At 42.5% G+C, this 11,161-nt stretch overlaps 1 pseudogene; it reads left to right on the top strand.

Moving 5' to 3' along the window:
- The first annotated feature begins 9,534 nt into the window (after window positions 1-9,534).
- LOC112862690 (ferritin light chain pseudogene) lies at window positions 9,535-10,800 on the top strand (annotated as a pseudogene).
- Window positions 10,801-11,161: the final 361 nt, after the last annotated feature.

Raw genomic sequence — 11,161 nt, 5'->3', positions numbered from 1 at the left:
TTTTTTCTTTCAGATATTCCTACTTGGAAAATTTTGATTTTATTCCTGCTCATTAAGTCTTGTAAATATTACGATTTGACACGTCACATCCCCCAGTGAGTTTCCCTTTGCAAACTCTGGGCTGTTTGGACGGGTGCGGAAACAGGCAGGAAGGCTGGAGTTGGTGGGAATAAAGACCCCCTTTCTTCCCCCACATAACGTGTAGCCAATGGCAGGGCACTACTGGAAAAGTGCAAGCATAAGGGAGGAAAACTTTTAAGAATAATTATTATCCTTTTTTTTTTTAACTTTATTTATTTTGAGAGAGAGAGAGAGTGTGAGGGGGAGGGTCAGAGAGAGAGGGAGGAGAGAATCCCAAGCAGGTTCTGCATTGTCAGTGCAGAGCCCAATGTGGGGCTCAAACTCGTGAAACGTGTGATCATGACCTGAGCTGAAATCAAGAGGTGGATGCTTTACCAAATGAGCTATGCAGACGCCCCCAGAGTAATTATTATTCTGCTGAGGGAGTAAAATTGACTTTCCTTTAAAACCACTCTGGAGTGTCAGGCAAGTATCAAATTATCTTTCACCCTCTTGAGTTTGAAATAGTTTTGTAGACACGTGTGACAACGAACTTCAAAACAAAGGCTTTTAGAGGAGACAGGTCTCTAGTTGCTCTCCTCTCTAAACACATCTTCTAAGAAGGCATACGCCAATGGGAGAAAGGATGGGATGAAGAACAAGGGAAATAGTGGAAGAGAAAATGAGGGGCAATGGGCCAAGGATAGGAGAGAGGGAGAGTCAGAAACAAGGGCCACACTGGGGTTTAAGTGTTCTGCTTCCTTTTCTATTTCATTAGCACAAATAATGGGGCTACCCATGGGTTTCAAATCCACTTAAGCTCTTCTCGGGAGCCGGTTGTGGCCTGAGGCACAGGCTGACTCTCAGAGGAGAGCCAGGCAGTGACAGAGGCAGAAGTCGGATGGAAAGCCTCTGACATGTGAGCAGTCGGGTGGCGTCAACAACAGCTGACCTGTCATAAGACCTTGGGAAGAAAACCAATGAGAATCTTGTTTCAGAGCAACTAGTGCCCAGCCAGCTCCCTGCTAGGTGCTTGGAAACAGATTGACTAGCATAATGGAGTGGTTTTGTAATCTGTCATAATACCATAAGCCACAGACCCACAGACTTTGACCCCTCACAGGTATAATCAGCTCCTTTATTCAGCTGTACATGTTCTCCCATGGGGAGGGGAGAAGGGGGCCCTTCTTTTAATTACATATCCACCACGGATGTTTTGCTGGAGAACAAAGCATTATATTCATTAACAACAATCGTATAAACCAGCTTCTTTTTGCTAGCCAGTTAACTAATTGACAGTTAAGAATTTGTATTAATAATATACTGCAGCAAGGCCTGGCTTAATCTGACAGTTTTATTAAACACATAGGCAAGCTCTACAAGCCAGCATGACTGTCAGCCCTTACGTAGGAATCCTGCTTACAAAGGATCTTAACTTGCCTGTAAAACAGTATCACGCTGGCAGAAAATTGTTCTCTCAGGTCCGAGTCCAGGAGTCAGCAGAGTTATTCGCTTGGGTGATTCGTTGTTGTTCTTCCCTTTGTGATGCCTCTGAACAGGGAAGTGATTTTGTCCATATTTTCTTAAGATCTTAATGGCGTGGTTCACTTGTTCTGGACTAAATTATCCGGGTAGTGAATTATTCTGACTCTTCTTGTCTGCTTTTCTGTGTCCCTTAGCTTCTCGTTTAAAATTTTATCTTAGGGGATAGAGAAAGTACTATTTCTCAAATCGTTAGCAAATCCATCAAAAGGTAAGGGGTGGTTAGAAATGGAGAAACTCAAATTCTATCATTTCACTGCCCTTTCCAGTCTTTGCCTTTGAAATTCTAACCATTTTTCCAGACCCAGCTTAAATAGTCCCTCCTCCATGACATCTTTAATTTCTTTCACTGATGGAAACCAAATATGTTCCTCTTCTGCTCTCCCAGCACGTGCACCACCTTCTCTTGTGCCCTTGACTCACTGACTATCACCCTCTTGGCACACAGTCTGTCTCATCTCTGCCCTCATCCTCCCTCCCGTGATCCTTTGCCTATAGTGAATTCTTACTATTTGCTGGGTCAGATGGAATTTATTCTTTATTGCTTGTTCTTAGTCTGTAAGCACTCTTTTGATCGCTATTCTTTTTATCACTGTCCCTAGAATCCAGTCCTCTGTGGCAAGATGTTAAATACCTCTGGCCCGTCTCCCTGCTTCAGTCCCAGCCTCCTTGAAATGGATCTTTCTAAGACATAAATACAGTCACTCCTCTGCTTAAAATCCTTCCACTGTTCTTCGTTCCATCATTCCTTCCCCAAATATTTACAGAGACTGCACTGGGTGCCATCCACTGTGTTGGGAGCTGGGGATTCGGCAGGGAACAAAACTCTCCAAAATCCTGTACACGTGGAGCTGACACTCCAGTGGGGAGATAAGCAATAATAAATGAGAATATAATATGTCAGATGGTGATAAGGGCTACAGGAAAAAGAAAACAAGAGATGGGGTCAGGAATGAGGGAAGGGAAGGTGCTATCCTGGGTCAGTCAGGAAAGGCTTCTGCACAAAGGTGACTGAGAAGGTGGTGGCCAAGCGAGGGAACAAGCCAAGTGGAAAACCTGAAGGAAGAGGTCCCCAGGCAGAGGGGACAACAGTGAAGGAGGTCTTGGGGTATGAAGGGGCAGGCTGGTGTGGTTGAACAGAACGAGGGTGAAGTAGGAGGTAGGGGGTAGATAATGTTGGACTTTGTGGATGTTAGGAAAACTTTGGATTTTACTCTGAGTGAGAAGGAGAGCTTTGAAGGATTTTCAGCCAAGGAGAGTTTTGATTTAACTTCAGGGTTTATTTCTAATGTTTATTTTTGAGAGAGAGAGAGACAGAGCATGAGCGGGGGAGGGGCAGAGAGAGAGGCAGACACAGAATCCGAAGCAGGCTCCAGACTCTGAGCTCTCAGCACAGGGCCAAAGCTGGGCTCGAACCCACAAACTGTGAGATCCTGACGTGAGCCAAAGTCGGACACTGAACCGATTGAGCCACCCAGGTGCCCCTAAACTTCAGTTTTTAAAAGATCCCCCTGGCTACTGTGTTGAGTAGAGGACTGGGGAGGGCTGGATAAAGATGGAAGTAGGGAGACCTGTTCAGAGGCTTACTGCAGCAATCCAACAGAGAGATGGCAGGTACTTGGACCAGGGTGGATCATGCAGGTGGTGAGAAGTGGCTACACTAGATGTTTTTGAAGGTAGAGCCAACAGGAGGACTTGCAGGTGGTATGGCTGGAAGGAGAGGGGGAGGGGAGAGGAATGAAAGGTGACTGCCAATTTTAAAATATTATTATTTATTTAGAGAAACTGGAAGCATGGCTTAGGACAAAGACTTTGGGTTTTTCATCCTAGGACTCCATTTGGCCCACCTCTCAGGGTCATCACGTGCCTCTCTCTTTCTATATTCTGTGTTCCATTCACACCCAGCTCCTCCATGTTTCACCCTCACATCCTTTCACATGCCTGAGTCTTTGTTCACGCTAATCTCTTCTACTGAATGGCCAAAGTGTGGTCATCTGTCCACCGTGCAAACTATTCATCCTTCAACAACTCTAAAATGACACATCCTCTGTGTGGTCTGGTTTCTTTTTCATTCTCTCTCTCTCTCTCTCTCTCTCTCTCTCTCTCTCTCTCTCCCCTGAGCAGCTCTGTTTCCCTCTTTTGTACTAGGCTTACTTATTCAGATCCCCTGCATCTGGGGCTTCTGGAGAAAGCGTGCTCCCAGAGAGTGGGACACTGTCATATTTATCACTCTAACCCTACCACAGTAAGGTGATAGGCTTTCATTGGTGGACTTTCATTAAGTGTTTATTAACTCAGTGAATGAATGGGGAATCATGGAGAGATGTGCCTCTTTCTCCAAATCTGTCTTCCCCCTTACCTGTCCTTGTACAAAAAGTTTTGATTCATCCACCCTCTCTCTGTAACCTCATAAGCCCTCATGCTACCTGGCAGGGCATGTGATGAAGTAACTTGATGGAAAAACACTGATTTGGTTTGGAAACTCAGGAATAAAATTTTATTTGCACCTTAAATATGTTTTAAAGTATCAAATGGACTTAGGACTGCTTTCACTGTCACCTGAATAAGGTTGTTTGCAAGGAATGGCAGCCTTCAATTTCACTCCCAGGAAAGATTTCTCACAGGTCATGGAACAGAAAGGCTCATGGAACAAGTTAAGCTACTCAGATCAAAAGATTTATTGAATCTCTTTAAAACACAGGATAGGGGGACACCTGTGTAGCTCAGCTGGTTAAGCATCTGACTCTTGATTTCAGCTCGGGTCATGATCTCACAGTTTGTGAGTTGTAGCCCTGAATCGGGCTCTGTGCTGACAGCGTGGAGCCTGCTTGGGATTCTCTCTCTCTCTCTCTCTCTCTCTCTCTCTCTCTCTCTCTCTCTCTCTCTCTCCTCTCTCTCTCCCACCCCCACTCGTGCTCTTCCCACCCCTCACCCCCCGCCCCCATAGGGCGCCTGAGTGGTTGAGGTCGGTTAAGCATCTGACTCTTGATTTCACCTCGGATCATGATCTTATAGTTCGTGAGTCCGAGCCCTGCATCAGGCTCTGTGTTGGCAGTATGAAACTTCCTTGGGATTCTCTCTCTCTTTCTCTCTCCCTCTCTCTCTGCCTTCCCTACTTGTGCACACCCTCTCTCTTTTTCAAAATAAATAAATAAACATCAAAAAAATAAATAAAACTTAAAAACATACACAGGATGAGAAGCAGGGGGACATAGATGGGGTGAGTTAAAACCCTTTTGTTACGGGGCCAGCAGCATGGAAGGAAAGCTACCTTTCTCTGCTTATGTTGTAGTTAGGTGGATCATGTTGAGGTTGGACAAGTTAGGGTAGGTCAGCAGAAAGAACATGCCTGGAACTAGCACATACCCCTTCGACTAGTTTGCTGTGGGTTTTATTTGCATTTCTGGGGCAGAGTGGCGGAGCGTACATGGGGTCATAAAGAATAAAACTGAGATCACCGGAAGATGGATGATTTTGTAATTATCAGCCTAGATGTAGCATGATCCATACTCTATGACAGGTCTTGTCATCCCTTTTTGTCTATAAGTAGCACTCTTGTTGTTCTGTCCTTTCAAACATACAGCATATCTTACAGGCTATCAGTTTACTTACTACCTAATACCTAGCACGTCATATGAATTCTAGCTGTTTCATAGTCTATTTGCTCACTCATCTGCACTTGATAGATCCTAGGAGTTTTATCTCTCATAAGCTACTCATTTACTTTCCACCTATGCTGAACCATTTTTGTGCATTTTATCTATCTTAGCTGTTTTTCTTTCTTTTATAGCAGAATTGGATATTCTTAAATAACATGGCAAACACATGTACTTATAGGCTGGAAAAGAGAGAGTCTAAAATGCCAGCTTAAGTGTATCTGTGCCCTAATACGATGTCTAGGGAGGTAATTACACCCAGTAATTTATGCCACTCGCCACCCACAGTGCATTCCCATGATTGGCTTACTGAAGAACATGTTTAAGGGCAAAAGAAAAATGAAAGTCATAAAAACCTCTGGGATCATTAATTATGTAAATCCACACTTCTGGTTAATAATCAGAATAGTTAATTGGAAAATTTTGTTTCCAGTCACTTTAGTAACTCAGAATCTTTTTCTTTTCTTGCCTGCTCCCTAAAAGTCCTACACTATTTCCAAAATGGTATTGCTTAGCTGGAAGGAAGAAGCCCAGGGGCAGGGATGTATGTATTATATGTATGTATTCATTAATTTATAGATTCACTCTGGTATTTTTTATTGTGTAAATTGTTTTTTAAAAATAAACTTTTTTGCGGCATACTTTGCACACAATAAAACACACCCACTTAAGTGTGAGATTCAATGTTTTTTTTTCCAAATTTTTATTTAAATTCTAGGTAGTTAACATATAGTGTAATCAGTGGGTTTTGACAAATGTTTGCCCCCATGTAAACACCACAATCAAGACATAGAGCATTTCCATAATTCCGGCCCCCCAATTTTTTCATCCCAGCAGCCATCTGACACAAAAAGTAATAGGCTCTAAAATGTCCATTTTTAAAGGATTTCACTTTCCTTAAAGCCCAGTTCTTGCCTCCATGGGCAAATTGAGATACCTATAAAAGCATCACTTAGTGGTTTCTTTCCAATAGGTGCTGGACAACACTTACCCAATACGTTGTTTTTACTTATTGGTGTCAGGAGTATAGGTGCTTTTAGTAACTGTTGTTGGCCTTGCCTTCTGCTGTCATCTTGAGAAATGGCCCAACCACAGTTCCTGTATTACTTCTTCCCACTTCTGAACCCTCAGCCATGGTCAGACAGGATGCATGACTGCCTTTTACATGCACCACATTTAACACATAACATAATGCAAACTCTATGCATTTGTTCACATGAAGTCCCAGTCTGTAAAGCCCTTTCCAGGACCAGCTCTAGCCCTGCCTCTCTGAGAAGCCTTTCCTAACCCATCCACACTTTTGGAGATCCCCTTCTATCCAGAGCAACCGTATTGTGCACATGGTTAGTGCACATGGTTAGTGTCAATATTTTAGTGTCTAGCCCGTGTCTGTCCCCTCCATAACTGGGTAGTGGACTTCTCAAGGGCAGAGACTTCCCTTCTGAATGGCAATGTCCAATGCCCAATGAAGAATCACTAAATGACTGAGCTCTTGAGACTTTCCTTGGCAGAATACATTATATTTGAGCAGGTCTCAAAACACTTTTTGACTCACAACAGATAATTGGATTTTTATCCCATGCCCTAGGCAATGACCTCAAAGGGACACAATGGGAGCGCTGGGTTCTGCACTTTGATATAGAAGCCATTCTGCCTTAAGGAAACCTGATGTGTGACAATCCAAACTTACAGAGTATCTAAACAATGCATATTTTTTTGGAGAGTAGGAGAGGAGTTGTAGGAAGGGGAGGGACAAGAGAATATCCATGATTACTTTCCTTACGAAATGTTGTTCCACCGTAAGGAAAGCAGTCATCACAGGCTCCTTGAGGGCTTGATTTCTTCCTCTTTTGGTCTCCTCTGGGACTTCCTTCATCATGAATCTTCTCTCTTTCCAATTCCTTCTCCCTTATGCTATGAACAACTCCAATTTTCTTTAATTAAAAAGAAAGATGAAAAAAATATATTTATCCTGAGATCCTTGATCTCTCGCAGCTGTGATTATATCTTTCTCCTTCCCTTCTCTTCCAATTTTCAGAGTCTACATTCATTATCTTCACTTTCTCTATCTTTTCACTTCTTCTTTAAAAAAAAAGTTTATTTACTTATTTTGAGAGGGAGAGAGAGAGAGAGTGAGCAGGGGTGGGGCAGAGAGAGAGGGAGAGAGAGAATCCCAAGTAGGCTCCGTGTTGTCAGTGAGGAACGCAACACAGGGGTTGATCTCAGGAACTGTGAGATCATGACCTGAGCCAAAATCAAGAGTCAGATGCTTAACTGACTCAGCCACCCAGGTGGCTATGTTTTCACTCCTAAACCCACTCCAGCCTGGCATCATCTACTGACACTTCTCTTGCAAAGATCACTGAATTCATAACTGCCAAAGCAAATGGTCAATTTTCAGTACTATCTTTGTTTCATTCACAGAGTTGATCATTCTTTTTCTCTCTCTTCCAGATTTTCTTCCAATTCTCCTAAAACTCTTTGTCAGTCTCTTTCTTGTAAGCCTTTCTTTTTATCTTATCTTTCCAGATGTTGCCATTACTCAGGATTCTGTCCTTGGCCTGCTTATCTTTTCCTTCCTATAATCTCTTTTCCCAATTGCACTTATCCCCAAGCTTGAACTGTTACCTGTACAATAACAGTGAAATGTGGTTTTCCAGCCCAGCCCGTATTTCTCTCCAAAGATTGAGGTATTGTCTATTAACTTCTTCAAAGTCAACATGCCCAAATTCTACTCATGTTGTTTTAATGGCACCACCATCTCTTCAACACCCAAGTCAGAAACCTGGGTAACATCCTGACTTCTCTCTCTGCTTTCCTCCCACCCCTCATTCATTCAGGTCCTACTCCAGGAAGAGTAAACATCTTTTCTTTCAAATTTCTCACATAATATAGACTGGAGTTGCATTTTACTTGGCAAGGATTGGATCCCAAAGGTGATGAGCACAGTAACAATTGGGAGAGTTAAAATTAACCTGAAAAAATTTTGCTACAGTCTATGAAGGATTAAATGTTATAGGAATTTCCCTTCTATCATAAACTACTAGAAAACCAGATAACCTATTTGAAACAACAGTGTCTAGACATTGGACAACAGGTTGGGCAAGACTGTAATCCCTGAGAGAAGGTAAAAAAAGAAGGAAAGATTTATCAGCACTATAGCTCATTGTCTGGAGGCAATTTCTAGGCTGTAGGGCAAGAAGAAGGAAACTAAACAGAGCGTGATGATCTTGCTGAGGTGAAAGACAGAGATCAGAGTTTGGGGGAATCTGAGGTGTAGAGTACCAGAGTAAAGGGAGGTGAACTCCAGAGAGCTACCCAGGAGTCCCTTTGAGTCTTTGGCTGAGTACTGATCTGAGCATATACAAGAGGAAATTCCCTAAGGCCTGGGAATAAACCACTCTAAAAACAGTAAGATAATCAAACGTTCAAAGTTCATGCAGGGCTAGGGGTGGTTTGTGTTTCCACCAGCCAGAACAGAGGCCTCCTGTTAGACAAAGTGCCTGCTTTTGTAGTGGGACTAACTTAGCTCTAGAATAATGGGCCTCTGTAGTGCAGTTCTTCCAGTGATGAATTCTTTCAGCTTTTCTGTCTGAAAACATTTTATTTTATTTTGTTTTGTGAAAGATATTTTTGCTAAGTATAAAAATCTAGGCTGACAGGTTTTTGTCTTTGTTTTCCAGTACTTTAAAGTGATGTTCCACTGTATTACTGCCAATGAAAAATCTGTTCTCATTTTAATTCTTCCTCTCTATATAATGTGTATTTTTTTCCTTTCCTGCTTCTAAGATATTCTCTTTATCACTGAGTTTCAGCAATTTGATTATGATGTGTAGTAGTTTTCTTCATGTTTCTAGTGCTTGGGGTTTTTTAAGTGCCTTGGACCTCAGTTTACAGTTTTCGTCAAATTTTGAAAAAGGTTCAGCTCTTACTTTTCTAAATATTTCTCAAAATGTTTTCCCCTTCTCATTCTGTGGAGGCTCAAATTATTATATATTAATCATTATATAATTAATATATAATGCAAATGTATAATATATTCATATTATATAAATATGTGTATATTAATTATTACATGTTAATATAATCTGTATATAAAGCTGCTTTAAGTTGTCCCACAGATCACTGATGCACTGTTCAACTTTATATTTCTTTTTTCTCTGTGTATTTCATTTTGAATATTTTCTTCAATCTCACTAATTTGCAATGTCTAATCTGCTATTAACCTCATCCAGCATATATTTTACCTCAGACACTGTAGCTTTAATCTCTACATTTGGACTTTTAAAAATATCTTCTGTCAGTACACCTGGCAGTCCCAAGGATCTGCCTCTTGCTTCAACAGTATTTGGATGGAACAGATCCAGGGACACCTCTTCTACCAGCCTCTGACCACCCTCCAACATGTTTTCTAGTCCCAACTTTCAGAGCCATCTTCTCAGCCACCCTCTGCCTCTGAGATCAGCCAACACCCTATTTTGAGCTTAGTTCCTTATTACAGATCAACAATGAGCTGCCAGATTAATCAGAATTATTCCACTAAGTTGGAGACCACCACCAATTGCCTGGTCAACATGCATCTGCGGGCCTCCTACACCTTCCTCTCTCTGGGCTTCTATTTCAACCGTGAGGATGTGGCTCTGGAGGGTGTGAGCCACTTCTTCTACAAGTTGGCTGAGGAGAAGCGCAGGGGTGCTGAGCATCTCTTGAAGATGCAAAACCAGTGTGGTGGCCACGCTCTCTTCCAAGATATGCAGAAGCCATCCCAAGATGAGTGGGGTAAAACTCAGGATGCCCCGGAAGCTGCCCTATTTCTGGAGAAGAACCTGAACCAAGCCCTTTTGAATCTGCATGCCTTGGGTTCTGCCCATGCAGACATGCATCTCTGTGACTTCCTGGAGAACCACTTCCTAGATGAGGAGGTGCAACTCATCGAGAAGATGCGCAACCTTCTGACTAACCTCCACAGGCTGGCTGGCTCCCAGGCTGGGCTGGGTGAGTATCTCTTCGAAAGGCTCACCCTCAACCACAACGAGGAGTCTCTGGAGCCCAGCAGCCTTTGAGGGGCCCCTTTGGCATCCCTCTGGCTCCAGGCTTATGCCTGAGCCTCTCCCTACAACACTGGACAGCTTTTTAACCATCCTGGAGCCCTCTCCTAAGCTGTGGCTGTGGACCAAACGGAAACAACAAGGCTTTTTGCAGCAGCTGGTGAAAAAAAATTTTTTAAATATCTTCTATGTCTCTACTTGACTTTTTGAACATACACTGCCAGAGTCCAGCTCCAGCAGGTCCAGGGGTTCCCGAAGGATGAACAGCATCGGCAAAAGAGTGAAAATAAAACAAAACTAAAATAAAAAACAAAAATAAAAATGGACACAGACAACAGCAGTGTGTTGAACTGGCCGCTTTATTGTGGTAAACGTGCCATTATATTTGTTAGCAATTTCCTTGTAGCATACGTCATCTATGTTTTCTAGCATTACCTAATTTTAAAAATGTTCCTAAGTGTAATCACCCTTTAAGGAATAACATGGTTATTTTCTCATAATGTTCCCTCCTGCCCTTTGCTTATTGATTAATTTCTTACATTATTTTCATTATGTATCTACATTTACCTATAATCTATAGAGCGTTTGCTTTGCTGTTTTCATGAAAAGGTCATCTATCTCTCAACACCTCAAATGGAACAGTTACGGGGACATGACCTCTTAGTTGTTTCCCCGAACCATTTGTGGTTTGAGGAACAAAAGTGTTCGGCTTGGTCCGAGGTGCCAGGAGGGGGCCAAGAGGGCCTTAGGAACCCACGCCTTGTACATTCTCAGAGAGACGATGCACCTAGGAACTAATGAACCATTCTGTACTTTAACCGACTAGGTTCAACCATCATCTGGAATGCCTCCTGG

Source organism: Puma concolor, chromosome B2 (genome assembly GCF_028749965.1).
Source record: "Puma concolor isolate L17-30 chromosome B2, mPumCon1.1.hap2, whole genome shotgun sequence".
NCBI lineage: Eukaryota > Metazoa > Chordata > Mammalia > Carnivora > Felidae > Puma > Puma concolor.
Note: the sequence above shows the minus strand (reverse complement) of the source record. Positions and strands in the feature narration are given on the sequence as shown.